This window comes from Meleagris gallopavo, chromosome 13, assembly GCF_000146605.3.
Source record: "Meleagris gallopavo isolate NT-WF06-2002-E0010 breed Aviagen turkey brand Nicholas breeding stock chromosome 13, Turkey_5.1, whole genome shotgun sequence".
NCBI lineage: Eukaryota > Metazoa > Chordata > Aves > Galliformes > Phasianidae > Meleagris > Meleagris gallopavo.
The window spans coordinates 14934883-14946504 of NC_015023.2; the positions used below are offsets into that span (position 1 = coordinate 14934883).

General features: G+C 43.7%; 1 protein-coding gene across 2 annotated transcripts in view; it reads left to right on the forward strand.

Moving 5' to 3' along the window:
- Positions 1–5883: 5883 nt before the first annotated feature.
- The window catches only part of PLCG2 (phospholipase C gamma 2), a 64844-nt gene continuing 59105 nt past the window's right edge, over positions 5884–11622 (forward strand). Inside the window, exons 1-2 of one of the 2 annotated variants that reach the window (XM_010718083.3) lie at positions 5884–6019; positions 7471–7564. The gene's annotated coding sequence lies outside the window, so the exon portion shown is untranslated. The remainder of the gene's footprint in view (positions 6020–7470; positions 7565–11622) is intronic. The other variant, XM_010718084.3, reaches the window with a different exon arrangement.

Genomic DNA, 11622 nt, shown 5'->3' on the forward strand with positions numbered 1-11622 from the left:
GCTGCACTGAGATCAGTGCAGACGTGTTATTTTGGGACAGCATTCATACTGTGTGCTCCTTACTCAGACAAAATGGCAATTGACGTAATTTTTTCCATAATGGTGCTTTTATTTGAAATCATATCTATACATCTCGTACAAATCAACCTAATAATAAGCACTCGTGACAGATTCTACTTATGGATTAATTTTGGAATTCAGTTTATAGATGTGATTTGACTTCAGTTGGAATTACATCCATAAAAGGGCTGCAAAAACAGAGGGCAAATGAGGGAAAATAGGATTTTGTCTATAACTTAACATATTTGTTTGTGGAACACTAACGATGTTTTAATCTTCCATGTGAAAACTGCCTCATCACCTCTTGATTTACAGCATTTTCCTTTGCCTTTCCTCTCTACTACTCCGTTGGTATTTCTTACAAGGCAGGTATTGTCAAACCTCTTTCTTCAAACATATAATAACCACCTTTTGTATGGAACAGGCGTATAAATTACTCAGCTTATATGACAGAACAGAAAATAAAGAGCTGAATATCTGGCAGAGATGCCAGAGAGTGATGTTATTATAACCTTCCTGTGCAAGATTTGCCAACAGCAAGTTACGCATTGGTGAGACAACCAATGACAATGTTTGCAGGAGAAGGCTTTATTACACTGAGTATTACGAAACATCACGGTATGTTGTACTTACAGACAAATCTCACCTCTCTCATCAAGATGTTCGATAGCAACCCTTGCTCATAATAGATGGGATTTATAGCTTAAGTGGACCACAGGTGTGGAAAGACAAAATCACAGGGTTTTGCTTGTCAGTGCTACAGCCTGCTTACTTAGACCTTCATGGGAATTTTCCTACATTGCTTTTTTGATTGTTTTTCAAGTGAAAAACTTGAAAATGTGCAGTTTTTCAGTTTTCCCATAAGCAAACGACCCCAGGATCAGAGCAGTTCCAAGGCAGAATGATCCAAAGGAAACCAAATCACAGTGCTTGATGTTGACCAGTTTAAAACATCTGCCCATCTTTGCTGGTGCTGCCATCAGATGCAGGGGCTTTGTGCCCAGGTGCTTTGTCCCTAGAGTTTCTGCACTTCCCCAACAAGCTGTAGGCATCTTTTGGCTGGAGCAATGCAGCCCATGCCTGCAGCCAGCAAACGGAGAGCCCACCTGCACCATGTGGTAGTAATGAGCAACATCAGCAGCAGCTCCTTCTGCTTAATTTGCTGGCAGGTGGCAGCAAGCGGCTGATCTTGGGTGGATGGAGGCTTAGGGTCAGCCTGGCTGGAGCTGAGAGAAGAGCTGGAAGCTCTCGGTTGGTGCTCGGTGGCGATGTGCAGTGGGTGCAGTGCTCCATCTCCTGGCAGCCGCTCTGATATGCAAAGGAAGAGCTCCAGCTGCGGTTTGCCTGGTGAGATGCTGCATGCCAGCGTTTCTTTCTTTGTAAAATAATTGCTGAATCCAACAGACTGAAATTCGGGGGTCAGGTGCAGCTGAAATCTCAGTGCTGAGCTCTCTCTGACTAAAGCACAGAAGTTGCACGAGCGTTCTGGCTGCTCTGTATCACTGCCCTCTGTTACAGCCACCCAGCCCTTCCTGTTTGCTCATGGTTTTCATATATTTATAAATATTTGCTCATCTGTTTTAGGGAGAATGAAAACGTGCAGGCTCACTCTTTGCTTCAGGTAAACTTTCTGCTGAAAATCAACCAGTGCATGACAACAGGGTGAGAGGGAAATCAATTCTCAGATAGATTTTCAAACATTACCATTTTCCTGTTCACCTGCTGATGTTCAGTGTGGGAACGTGAAATTGGTGGCTGTACTCGAGCTGCCTGCACATAGCCAAGCACAATCTCTGCTGCCCTCACACGGCACCATCAGGGAAGGAAACTGGAAATGGAAGCCTGTAAAAGGGTTAGTAATGTAAAGCACGGAAATGCCAAATCACCGTATCATGGGATGTGGGCCACGCTCACATACAGGTCACATATGCAAGAGCAGATTTGAGGAGATAAGCTGCTAACCTAGCCTATCTCTGAGAGAAAGTCAAGCTGGCAGATTGGAGAAGCTGAGCTAATAGCTGAGTTGGTCTTTAATCCATCTTTGCTGTAAAGTATCTTGAAAGATCACCAAGCACTATGCAGGCTGTGGGGACGAGTTAAATGAGAAACGCTCACCAAGTCACTGAGAAACACAGGAAGACAAGATTCCGAAGCCCAAATAGCGCTGTGCTGGCATGTCTGTATAAAGTGCGAGGCAGAAGGAAGGCAGCCCTCACTTTCTGATGCCACGCAAGCAAAAAACTGGCTGTTAATCTGGATTAGTTCCTGATCTAGTGCACTGTACAAATGCTGTGTCAGGGAAGGCTGCTCACAGCAAGGGAGAAGGGAAGCCTGCTTCTTTCTGTATTTTTTTTTTTTCTTTTTCCAGTTTCAGCTGAGCTGTTTTGCACAAGGAGACACTTCCGTGTCTCTTGGGGTGCTCTGAGGTTTCCAGTTTGCCCCCCAAAAGATCTCATTTTAAACTGAGCTACCAGAAAGTGACGGTGTGATGCAAGGGGGTCTGTGATCCCGAGCTGGCTCCAGGGGAGGCTTATCCACCTGAAGGTGTTGGCTTAACACAAACCCAACTGCTGGGAAGGATCTTTCAGCAGTTGCAGCCTTGGGATGCGTGCCTGGCTGCCTCTGCTCTGCAGCCAGAGAAGACCCTTGGGAAGAGCAGAGGTCAGTGGTGAAGGTGGGGTGAATGTGATCATGTCGTGCAATTCCATCTCTGTGGCTGTGCCATGGAAGGAAAGAGCTTGTTTTGCTGGCTGCTGTGAGGCTTTCCAGCTGCTGGAGGGCTGGAGCTGGCCCTGTGTTGGTTGCTGCTGAGTGTCTGGAGGTAGAACTCCTAATGCAGTTACACTCAGCTGCTAAATTATGTGAGCAACTAGGCTGAAAGCATGAATAAGGGTGCTTAGAAGACAAGCCAGTGTCTTTCAAACTTCTGTTGAAGTAGCAACATTTACACTAGAGGAATTCCAAGCAGAAAGTCTGCTAGTGCTGGATGCAGGCAGTGAGTGGCACCGTGGTACTGTGGATGGAGCAGTGCAGCAGCAATGATGGCACACAACAGAGGCAGAGCAGAAAAGCAGCTGTGCTTTCCCCTGTGAACTGAGCTCTGTGCCTTCTTTGTTGATCTTAGAAATGGCCAGCACAGTTCATAAGTGTGTCTGAAGAAGGACAACAAAGCTGGTGAGGGCTCTGCAGCACAGGTCTTAAGAGCAGTGGCTGAGGGAACTGGGATGGTTCAGTTTGGAGAAGAGGAAGCTCAGGGGAGACTTCACTGCTCCCTACGGCTGCCTGAAAGGAGGCTGTGGAGAGCTGGGGTTGGCCTCTTCTCCCGGGTAACAGAGGCAGCACAAGAGGGAATGACCTCAAATTGCTCCAGGGAAGGTTAAGGCTGGATATTAGGAAACATTTGTTCTCAGAGCAGTGATGCAGTGGCACAGCTGCCCAGAGAGGTGGGGGATCCCTGGAGGTGCTCCAGAGCTGTGGGGATGTGGCACTGAGGGATGTGGGCAATGGGCAAGTAGGGGTTGGTTGGGGTTGGACTTAATGATCTTAGTGATCTTTCCAATGTTAATCATTCTATGATCCTGGTGATGATCACCTGGTGCATTCGGACTCACTGGTTTAGCATTAAAAGGATGACTGTAGGAGGTGCTAAAAGAATGGGTACGGATTCTGGTGCGTGTAATAAGAGAAGTGTTGGGGTGTGTGCACATAGCACTTGTAATACTTTAGGTACTTTGGGTAGAACTTTATGGATCTGAATCACGCAACGTGTTGGTGAAGGTGATGATGGCAGAAGGGAAGGAAACCTGAGCTGCCCACACAGATAAACGGGAACTTTAGCCCAGAGCACAGAGGAGTGTCTTGGATAGTATTTATCTGTGCATCTCAGTTTTACTGCAGAATACTTGCACAGTAACATTTTTCAATGATTTTTTTTTTTTTTTTTGGCCTACATTCCTCTCTTCCGTTCAGACAGCCAAACTCATACCAGTGTAACAAAGCAAACACCTTTCCTCTAGGAAGGGAATGTGGTAAGAGATGGTCCCAGGAGCTGTACCTGAGAGCTGGGGGCAGGAGGGGGCTGGGCTGGAGCACATCTGCTGTTTCGGGCTGCCAGGACATGGCCCATAACTTCTCCTAGGAAAAGCAATAGGAGGGATGTATAAAAGTAATGGGAGATAGATGAGTAGGAGCACGACTTGGACAGCCTCCTTCTGTGTTGTATTCTCAATGGCAGTGCCAGCATATCATCCCCTCTGATATGCTTTATTATCTGTAAGTACACGATAAGGCCTGTATTGTTTTAAAATTCAATTTATCACGGTAATTTCAAACCCTGCTGCTTAATATTGACTTTCTTTTTATTACATAATCCTTTGCCTTCAGGAAACCAGCAAAAACAACATTAAAGTTGACATAAACAAGTAATGTTTTAAGACATATATATATATATTTTTTGCCAACATGATTCCATCGTATCGTGGCTGAGAAACCAGAAACACAGCTAAGTAAGCTGGCATATTGATATTGGCCTCAGAACTACAAATGGTTTCTTCAGTGCTGTACTCTCTCAGATTTAGTTTCAAATGAGCAAAGAAAATGAGCCTAATGATGTCTGTCCCCATGGGCAGCAGTGGCTCAATGGTGGTCCTGCATCTGGCAGTGCTCCCAGTCTGACCTGATGCTGCAAAACCGCAGCACAACCCGAGCTATTGCTCTCAAGGACCCTAGCAAACCCTACAGAGATGGAGTGCTTGTGTTTGAGATCTGAGAGTATGTTTTCAGAACAAATCAGCTGCTGAAATGTGCCTACAGTTTCTATACAAACTTCCTCTGCGAGTAAACTAATATTGTAGCCTTGGCGGATCTCTTTTCTCCCAGCACAGCCCAGCACTTCTGTGCAAGAAGCATGGCCCTTTTGTCCTTGCCTTTTCTAAACAAAAACACATCTAGGAGGATTCTGTGATTCTATGATTCTATGACTGCTGGCCTTCCCCGTCTCAGGAGAAGACTGATTACAGAGCATAGTCATTGTGCCCTGCTAGAACAAGTCTGTCCCCAAACCATTTGTCTTTGCTTCAAACAGTAAAAATGAAAAGAAGGAAAGGTCAAAGCAGCACAACATGGGAGCTCTACACACACTGAGAAGCAATTGCATTTTGTTTTATCTTTAGCTGATGCAACTTCTTCTGTAGAGCCTGACTTTTATACAGTGATTAATTAGACTCTTTTTTTTTCCTTCCAAATCAATTGTGATGCAGCTTAATTCATTTTCAGGTATTCATACCTGCCTTAGCAATACAGATTTTCTGTTTCCCTCCCCCACTGTAAGAACCAGCCTGCTAACCAGGTGGACTCTTCACAGTCAAATTTGAAAGCACACATTGCTTTGGTTAACAACCAAGTCAATTTTCAAGCTTCCTCATCAGAAGTCAGACGTACCCAACCCGTGCCACATGCAGGTTGAGCTCCAGGTATCTCAGCCAACCGTGCTGCTCAAGGACTATTGCTGGGCTCTTCTGTGTGTTTTTATTGCATTAATTTTTCATGAGCACCTACAGCAGTAAAGATTATCCGCTAGTTTACAGTTAATAGGTAATGATCATGAAAGGCCAAATTAAAAGTTGTTTCATAATTTAAAGACATACGGCCGATCCTCTTTTCCTCCACTTGCAGTGTTCTTAATGCCAGCTTTCAGATTGTGTTTTCAGGTACCTTCGCCCTCTTCTTATCTACATGAGCCAACCCTGAAACTGCTTCCCTCTTTTGCTGCATGTTTGTGTTCTGGCAGATCAGGATGGTTTTATGGCACTTGCACACACTTGTGCCAGCACCAGACATCAGGGCAGAGCTGCAAACAGGGACAGCAGGAGAAGGAACTGCCTGTTTCCATTACAAGTGCTGGGTGAAAGTTCTACTCCAAGTGATATTCATAGAATCATACAGTGGTTTAGACTGAAAGGTGAGTTCTAATTTTGCATATTTTTAGTCTAAGAAAATGGTTTTCTTGTATGCGTTTGTTTCCTGAGAACAACATATAATAAAAATATCTGTCTTTTAAATACCCAGCCCCAGACTTCCTGACTGACCCACTATGAACCACTGCTGCTCTGCACTCATTATTTCCTCTCTTTGAGGAGAAAAAAAAAAAAAAAAAAAGAGAAGAAAAGAAAAAAAAAACAGACAAGCCCACAGTCTGGCAACACCTTGCTCTCCCATTTAGCTCACCTCTCATTTTCAAGCTGCTCTTAACAAGCCAGAAAGCTAAAGAACATCCACTTCTCCAGCCTGGGTCTGTCCTTTTCCTGATCTCCCTACCAAAGAACTCTCTGATATTCCCTGTAGGAGGAGGCTGAAAACCTTCTGTTTTTGTTTCCCTGTTAATAGGAATTTCCTTATGCTGTATTTTTTTGCTTGGCTGTTTTCTTCTCAAAATCCATCCTTTCTGCAACAATACTGCTCTTGCAATGCTAGGAGCAACGGTGGATTTTGTTTTTAATCTGTTCAAAAGCTGAGATTTGTTTACAGATATACCTATGTATATGTGTTTACTTGTAAATCTATAAAATCTGATTGCTACTGAAGTACAAATCACTAGAAAACTAGCATTATTCAGCTTCAACATTTTCATTCTATTCAATGGGAACAAATTTTGGTCAGAATTATGTTTCCTTCTTCTTTCAGCCTATTTCCAGCTGAGCCGACAAGCTAGGAGTTGTCCTCTGGCACAGCCTTGAAATCCCAATTTCCATGTGTAAGCTATTCGTTTCCATACAGCATGAGGCTGAACGCAGGCTGTTTGCTAAGCACGTACCTTCAACCAGGAATAAGAGCTTTCAATTTTCATGTGTTCCTTTCTGGATTAAAGATATAAAATGTTTTACCTCAAGCTCAGCTGCTGGCATTGGCAGAGCCCGCGAAACTCTCAGCATTTGTCAAAAAAAGTGAGTTATGATCCCTTTTGGTTACAGACAGATCTTAAAATCAGGAACAGAGGGCATTGTAAGGGCTTACAGGGCAGAAAGCAAAGAACTGAAAATTTGCCCAAGAGAACCTGAAACCTGGTACAATTGCTGTACCTATCTCAGGTCGGGCATTATTAATGAGTTATTAATGTCTGATGCTAGTGACACATCATGAAAGAGCTCAGCCCATGAAGATTGTAATAGAGAGAGTCCTGCTAGTTAAAAGTGACATACTTCATGTGTTCCACTTTCCTTCTCATAACTTCCTTTTTTTTTTCTATTAGTAACAGCCATAACCAAATCTGTGCTTCTGAAGGAGGAGAGAGCGTCATAAAAGGTGGCAGGTTTATTTAAATCACATTTAGTGTTAACAAACAGCTCAGGCTAGTGAAAACACGATTAGAGATTTTGTATGCTTAAGGGCTATAAACAGTATGCTTCTACCCAGGTGGAATCAGAGTACAAAGAGGAAGAAACCTCCATTTGACACTGCCTAGCTAATCTCAGCAGTCCATCCCTCATTACTCTGCACAGGATTAAAGGTGAGCTCTGTAGTGCTGCCTTTGAGACTCAGTGGGGCAGCTCTCCTTCACAGCAATGGGTCAAATAATTCCAGGTGTGTGGCAGGAAGGCTCTGGAGAGAAGACTGTTGGGTTTAAATTACCCAATTTTTCCATGTTCTTTTCTCTGTTGGAAAAGTTCAAATGTAACATTTGCTCCTAAAAGAATTTACACAAATGTTGCTGATTGAGAAAGTGTTGATACAGTTGGTACTTCTAGATGTACTGCAAAGTGTATGAATTCATAGCATAAATAAAATGTGCTGAGAGGTGCAGGAGGCTTCTTACACATGGTTTTTAATGTATGTGAAATAATAAGACTCTGCCAATGTATGAAAGCATGGGTTTTGGGAAATGCATGTCATGTAATAGGTGATATATGTCTGAATTTCTGAAAAATGGGTCCTTTGCAGAGGCTTTTCTGAAGAGGCAAAGTTAAATTGAGTCAGCATGGGTACATGAGCCCCAGTGGAGTTGCACAGCTTGCAGTGTAAGCTAGCAGAGCGCACTGCAGACACTGACAAGCAAGAATATACATTTATTCAGGTTTTTAGTCATTAGTAGATATATTACTTATATTTTCTCCTTCATTTATTCCCTCTTTTAAATTGTTAACAAATATGTTAATAAGACTGGGCCCCCATGCCAGGGTCTGTTATAGCTCACTCAGTACCGACTCCCACCTTGATCTGTTGACGTACAGATCTCTAATGCTGTATGTTAGGAAGATGCTTATCATCACAAGTAGAACAGAAGGTTTTGACCCTTTCATGTGACTCACTCTGTTATAACTACAGCGCATAAAGATAACAGCCACTGCGATTTTGATTTGCATTCTATGCAACCATGCTGATCCTGGAGATACACCAGATGGATGCTCTTCCAAGGCACACATGCCTGCAGTGCATATCTCAGCCAAGTCTCTCTCATCCTACCCCTATTCAGAAAAAAATCACTGAAGAACCTCATGAACTTTTCAATCTTATTTTCATTTCAGTGAGATTTTGATGTGTGCTTTGCACGATTTCATGCCTATCTGTAAATAGGAGCAATGCGTTCTTTTCGTCCACAGCTCAAGCGAATGCTTTGGTTGTCTGGAGGGCTCTTTGAAACTTTTCTGATGTAGCGTGGGATGGATTAAAGCTGATCTTTGCGTGAGTGAGCACTGATGCAAGAAACTTCTCCTCCCTTCCTGTGCGCCCTGAGGGAAGACCTTGGCCAATAGTAAATCCTTGCAGTCACCCATGGAAAGAATAACAACAACAAAAAAGACTGGGCTATGTCTTTGCTATGTCTTTCTAATGGTCCCATAGGGACTTCCACCTGCATCAGCAAAGTCAGTGTTAAGAAGGTTTTAGCAGGATGAGGAAAATGGAAAGCTCTCGTGTTGCTCCCACAGCATAGTGCTCCATCAGGACCAGCAGCCTGTGGATTAAAAATCACAGGAGGAAAGTTGTAGTGGTTCCATGTCCTGCTGAGACCTTATTGATGCTGAATTGATCTCTGCTGATGGTGCTGGAGAAGAGCTGCTGGCATTGGGGCTGTGGAGGAAATATCTGCAGTGCCTCATATTTCAGCTGAAGGTATAATTGCTGGCCCTATAAGTATAGTGGTGTTTTGTGTAGCCAACCAAACCAGCCCAAGTCACTGAGCAAGGAGTTAGCAGGTGTGTAAAAAACCCACACTTAGTTCACGTGTTATTACATCTGCTTTTAGGTTTGTATTGATCGGCCCAAATCACATGACAGAGTTTCTGCTAAACTAGAACTTTAAAAAAACATGGTTCTGAGAAATGAAAGTTTTCTTCTGCAATAGGGAGTTTTGCTGTGAGGAAATGCCATTCCTAGTACAGGTCATGGTGTGAAGCTTGGGCATGTGTTCTGCCCCAGGCTGGCTGCTGCTGGGGGCCTCTGCAAACATCCCTCTCCACACCTCGATTCCTTTGGAAACGTGAAAAAATATTTTCTACTCTGTTTTAAAAAATGTTTTGACACCTGCAAATGAAAACTGCTGCAGAAATGCAAAAGGATGTTATCGTATCAAGTGTACGAGGACAGAGGGCAATAATTTCTCAAAAGATTTTTTAAACGTAGAACCTGCAAGTAATGAGGGGCGAAGTTAGTGAACCGAGAAGCAGCTGAATATCGTATGGCTCAGAGTCGCAGCAGGCCAGCCAGAGCTATGACCTCCCTTCCTTCCTGTCAGCTTGTTGCTAGCTACTTCAGTTTACCTTAAATCAATATTTACTTTATTATTTAGAATATTGTGATGGTGACAATAATTTACCAAAGTTAAAGTGAAAATATTTCAAGCGTGGAGCCAAGTGAGCACCAGAGCACTTTTCATGAGAAATGCACTTTGCTAGGAGCCCGAACTCCACCAAGCTGAGATGTGCTGAGGCTGCTGCAGCTGTCAGTGAGCATGCTTGAAGGTGGCTGCTTGGGAAGTTCATTATTTGAGTTGTGCAGCTACAGCTGGACAATATCCTCCAAGTTCCTTGTGCTAAGGGCTCTTTAATTTTTTATTTCCAATGGGAATCGATGAGATAAAACTATTCAACTTCTGTCCTCTGCACAAAAGCTTTATTTTCTTTGTGGCTCCTGTAGTAGTTGGCACTAGTTTTGTGACCGTTATTTATTGCATGCAGGAGGCCACCTGGCCAGGCCTGTGATTCTCTTTGATGCCTTGCTTATTCTTAAGGGGAAGTAGTCAACACTTCAGCACCAAATAAGGCAATAAGACTGGGCTGAACCTTTCGATACTGTAATTAAAAAGTGTCAGTGTCAATGCCCTTTTTGAGGTATTTATGACTGAAGTGTAAAAGTCTTCAAGTTGGATGGCAGGAGCTGCTGATTATGACGCTTTTAATCTTCTGTTCTGATTGTGAGGGCAGCCAAGTACTTATGCTTCTGGGTGCACTGAGCAATAGCCAATGTTTCCAAAAGTCACTATTTTACTGTGTCTTTTTTAAGATTTGCTTACCCCATTTATATGCCTACGATTTGTTACAGCCGTAATTTACAGGATTCCGCGCTAAAAAAACTCCACTGAAGAAATGATTTTCTTCCACAGGTTATTTTCTTTTACACAGCTCTCCAACTGTAACAGAGTTTTATCAGTGAAGCCTGAGGTTGTGCAACATTGGGAGCTGATAGGTTTAATCTTCCTTCCAAGACAACCACACTGAAGTACATCTACACGTAAGGCTGCTATATTTTGCAGTGCTGCTTCACTTCTGCAGCAAAGACTATCAGAAAGATGGTCAACTCCGTGCCTGCGTGGCTTGTGGGTTGCTCAAGGGTAGTTCCTGTGCTGAAGCGATGATGTATGACTGGTGAGGAGCATGCTGGTACTGAGCCCTGTGAAGCAGAACCAGGAGGGGCTGCTGGGGCTTAGATTCACTGCCAACATATACACATTAACACTGGACTTGACGGCTGGGATTCGGAGAGCAGAAGTACAAGGTTTTGGGCTTTCTTCTTTTTGTGGTGGTTTTGTAGGCACTCTTCGGTTCCTTGTCCTGAGAAGTCCTACTCAAAATTCATATTTCTGGTCCTGATCTATCATGGATGCTTTTAACTATGACAAATGTTTGCTATATGCCTTTAGGAGGAATTTCCCAAAATTCTCCTGGCAGCTTTGCTGGATACAATGATTGTTTTTGATCTTTTTGATCCTTTCTGACCTACTCAGCGAGGTAGCATTGCTCCTGGTGTTTGCTGTAGGACTTGCTGTCACTACCTCATTCCAGATACGATACTGTTTCAGTAATTTCTGCATGCAGAGGGTGAAATTATTAATCAAAACCAATCAGGCCGTAAGCTGAGGTGCTGTGGTGTAAAGGACGTGGCCGTGGATCCAATTCAGTGAATTTTAAGCCTTTCACCTAAAGCCACCCACCCGCGACACCGTGTCATCGTTTATTCGGTGCTTAGGTTGACGATCCTTGAAGGAAGCCCATCGCTACTCCTCACAAGGGCTTCACACGGGGCCACGGCGGCTCCCTCCCACCTCAGAGGGAGGCTGAGGGTGAGCGCCCC